Source organism: Salvia splendens, chromosome 1 (genome assembly GCF_004379255.2).
Source record: "Salvia splendens isolate huo1 chromosome 1, SspV2, whole genome shotgun sequence".
Lineage (NCBI taxonomy): Eukaryota > Viridiplantae > Streptophyta > Magnoliopsida > Lamiales > Lamiaceae > Salvia > Salvia splendens.
In genome coordinates this window covers 24,420,306-24,424,920 of record NC_056032.1, presented here as the reverse complement: position 1 = coordinate 24,424,920, position 4,615 = coordinate 24,420,306, and positions in this window count along the sequence as shown.

Genomic DNA, 4,615 nt, shown 5'->3' with positions numbered 1-4,615 from the left:
TCTGCTGTCCGGAAACCCCGCGTATGCCTCCAAGCATGTTCGAAGCTGCCGAAGAGGTCCCTCCGCTGCTTGTGTGAATATCACAATGTCATCGGCGTAGGCGAGGTGACTTATTTCCATGCGGGCGAGTAGCTCTAAAAGTCATCTCTTTCTTTCCCAAAATGAGCTTGTCTAATTCCCTTGAGAGGTAGTCAGCTGCAATCACGAAAAGTGCCGGGGATATTAGATCTCCTTGTCTGAGGCCTCGGGTGGACTTAATAAACCCAGAGGGGGCGCCATTGACCAGCACCGAGAACCAACACGAGCCCACACATCTCTCAATCATAGAAACCCACGGAGCCGGGAAACCCATCTGGTGTATCACTTTCAAAAGGAAGGGCCATTGTACTCGATCGTAGGCCTTAGCCATATCGATTTTGACCGCGACATTAGGCGGCCGGCGCACATCTCGAGAGCTCATGGAACAATTCCTGTGCCAAAAGGACATTGTCATTGAGGAGCCGTCCCTTCACAAATCCACTCTGGTTTGGTGAGATAACCATAGGGATGAGCGAAGTCATTCTCTTCGACATTATCTTTGTGATAATCTGGTTGACGACGTTGCACAGGCTAATGGGGCGGTAGTCGCTCCACGACTCCGGCACTAGCTTTTTTAGGATGAGGACTATGCTTGTGGCCGTGACGCTACGTGGGAGGTAGGCACCCCCGAAGAATTTACCAATTGCCGCCACCACGTCCGGCCCAACCGTCGCCCATTCTCAATCCGAGGCACGGATGAGTCGATATCTTCTTCTCTCCTATTTGGAAGAGGGGTGGCCTTCGTCGTGTAGACCGTGGCCGGTGGGGATCCGGCTGGCCCGCCGTCGCATCAAGCATTTCCACCGCGGCCAGGTCTATGATTTGGAGGATATCACTCTTTCTTGTCTCCATTTGCTGCATTGGTAGAGATAAACAAGGCTCTACATGTGACTTCCGGTTTTGGAAAGGGACAAAAGCACTTTCCGAAAGGTGATTTGTTCCCATGCTCATTTCGGGCAAGTTGACTATCTCACTCCCAAATGTACTTTTTGGCACACATGCTACGGCCAAATCCTCTTGGGATACGCTTAGGAAACTGGCATCATCACCTCCAACAGTCGTCTCACTCATGGCGGGTCCATGGTCGGAGGGTGGCGCCACCGCAGCTGCCGGGGCATCTCCGTGAACCACCACCTGCATTTGGACTCCATCCTCATTGCATTTAGGGCTATCAAGGGCGGAGCCCGGGCCGGAGGTCTCGGGCTCGGAGGTCTCCTCTCCTCCAAAGTCGAGCTTCTTCCTAAGTTGTTTGTCCTCCAAAGCCATGACCTTTGGTGAGAGGTGCCGGTGTACTCTTCCTAGCCATCATCATATTCTTCTTGCTTTGCATTTTCACTTCTTGGCCGAGATCCTCGGTGTTGGTTCATCGATTGAGTGAAAAACCATAAGGTGGTCTGGGATAGACCTAGCCTCCTCGGGGTCCGGTGGGGGCAGGGGTGGGGTTCGGGGGGGGGAGGGGGGGTCCGGCAAGACCGTTCGAGGGAATGACAGGCCAAAAGATGACCTCGTGGGCCTGTCGTGGGAGCTCACGGTTTAGAGCGACGGGCAAGGTCGGGTGTTGTGGTGGTCGGCGTGGTAAGAGTCGCGGCGGGTCGTGGGTGTGTGTGGATGGACGGCGGTATGAATCGAAATGGGGTGATTGCTAGAGAGAAGGGAGAGCGTCTCTCTCTAGAAAGGTTAAGTTTTTAACATGTTTACAATCTTGGCAATAGGAAGGGATCTTATCCCATCGGACTTGTTGCACCATCTCCCGCCCGCAAATGTCAAGAATAATATCCTCGGGGGGGGTGGCCTTGTTATGTCTATCTCGATGCAAATGCGTGCAAAGGATAGCCGCGACTTGTTGGCCGTGGCACGATCAATTTGGATTGGGGTGCCAAGGAGTTTGCCGATGGCGAATAAGGCCGAATGATCATAGAGATGAATTGGGAGGCCTATTAGGTTACACCAAATTGCCACGATCGGGGACTCACAATATGCGTCAAATTCCGGAGACCATTTGAATACCCTCATCGGGTGGCGGTCAATGAACCATACGGGGGAACCCCTCGGGTCACCAAGAAGGCGAGCGTAATCCGCAATGTCCTCGCATTGGATAAGGATGTGTTTCGCATTAATGTATTTCCAATTAAAGCCACGAGTCAATTTGATGTTTTCAAGAGCCTTTTGTATTTGATGCCCCGTAGGGATGGAGTGAGAGAACTTACCCACGGTTTTTTTTTAATCAAACACCTTCACGGTGGATGGTTCGTGGGTCCCTCATCCCTATATATCAACAAAAGACCATTACAAGCGAATGATTACAATTGGACCAATCTTTCTAATGCTAGGGGAACAAAAAACAATTTACATCACACCCTATTAAAATTACACCACAAGAGTAGATAGGGGTAAAGCCGAGGATGGACCGACACCCACATACTCTACGGCCTCCGGTACGAAGCAAGATCGGTGGGCCACATTCCGAGCCTCGAGCTACTCACGTTCATCATCTCTCACCCCAAGATTGGGGACTCCCAATTCATCCATTCGGATGATGGCTCTAATCATTCTTGGAACATTCTGTGGAGACATATGTTGGAATGTATCTTGTTCCACTCCCATTTTGACGAGCATATCGGCCGCTTTGTTGCCCTTCCTATGTATGAAGGTGGCATGGAACATATGTCTACGTTTGAAAATTGCAAACGGGCCATGACGCGGCGAATTTGTGCCGGCCCCCAAGTAGTACCATTGAGCAACTTAGTAGCTTGTTCCGCATCCAATTCGATCCATATGGGTTGGTTGAAGAAGGCCTTCGCTACCTCCAACCCATAGTGTATGGCCATGAGCTCGGCCTCTAGAGTCGATTGGGCAACGAGGGGGGTTGAGAAGGCTGCTAGTAGCTTCCCATCATGGTCCAAAACTAAACCCCCCCTCCTCCCTTGTTTGTTGCTTCGAAGAACGCACCGTCTGTGTTAAGCTTGATCCACGTGCGTTCCGGGGGGTGCCACTTAACCGGCATGACTAGCGGTCTCGGCCCCCTTGTCTCGGGTTGATTCGAGGGATTCATTCCGAGTTTCACTCCCTTCCAATGCTTCGGCTTGATGTGTTCATTGGCCATGTTGTTGTGGATGAACATTTGAACCTGCCAAACAACGTTGTATGGTTTGAACTGAGTTTGCTCATGTCGGCTCCTGTTCCTCTCCGCCCAAAGAAACCACAGAATGAGGTATGGCATAACTGGACTAAGGTGTCTTCTATCGTGCTGTTGGATCCTTAACGACCACACTTGCAACCTGTCCGGAATGGTGTCATTAACCCTAAGGGATGGGGCCGAACCTTCGAACCAACCGTCGAACTCCCTCCATACACATGCTGCTCCCCACCCCCGGATGAAGAGATGTTGGAGGGACTCGGTGTTAGGCCTCCGTGGGCAGCATTGTCATTTCGATGCAAGCTCTATCTTCCTCCATTGGAGCTTGGAATCGACCGGGATCCTATTTGACAAGAGTCGCCAATTAAAGATTGCAATGGATTTTGTGAGGCCAGCCCACCAAATGTCGTCGAGACCTTGGATTTTCGGCCTCTGCGTGCGTATAGTCTCCCAAGTAGTAGCCAGCGAGAACTCCCCGAGCCGAGAGAGCTTCCATCGAGGGATGTCCGGTTCTCCCGCAACGATTGGAGTATCAAGGATTTGTGTGATAACCTCTTGTGTCATTCCAGCCTGGTTGTGAAGTTTGAGTAGCTTAGCCTCGTCCCAAGTTCCATCCCTAATGTAGTCCGAGACCTTGGTCGTTGGGGCACCCCTATCGGCAAGACAGATTTCGCGAAGGGGAGAATCACCAAGCCAAATGTCATCCCAAAGTAGGCCTCACCCTGACCGATCACCCATCTAATGTGCGGATTTGCTTGATTTCTCACTTTCATTAACCGTTTCCATGTCGGGCTGTTTCTCTCCCCGAAGGGGAGGCTGCAAGGGGGGAGTTGTTATGACAATACTTGGCCTTCATGTACCTAGCCCATAGGGAGTTTGCTCTCGGAACCTCCACCATAGTTTGATACTGAAGGCTGGTAGGACTTCTTTGGACTTACGAATGCCGAGACCCCCTTCAGGAGTGGGGAGGCAGATCTGATCCCACCCAATCCAATGTGTTTTTTTTTTCTCTCGGTTGACGATCCCCAGAAAAATTGAGCCATCTGCTGATCCAATTGTTTAAGGGCCCCGGACGTTGGTTCGATGACCTGGAAAATGTGCAGCGGCACCGCTTCACAAGTGTGCTTTGGAGTAGGGTAAGCCTACCTCCAAAGGAGAGGTGTCGATGAGCCCACCCCGAGATTCGTGGCAGCAATCTTTTCCCGAAGGAACATAAACATATCTGTACGTTTAGGTTGGCGCACCCTTCATGTTGTTCGGCAATGTAGAAATTGCTTTTGCCAGGTTAATCTGCTGTCCGGAAACCCCGCGTATGCCTCCAAGCATGTTCGAAGCTGCCGAAGAGGGTCCCTCCGCTGCTTGTGTGAATATCACAATGTCATCGGCGTAGGCGAGGTGACT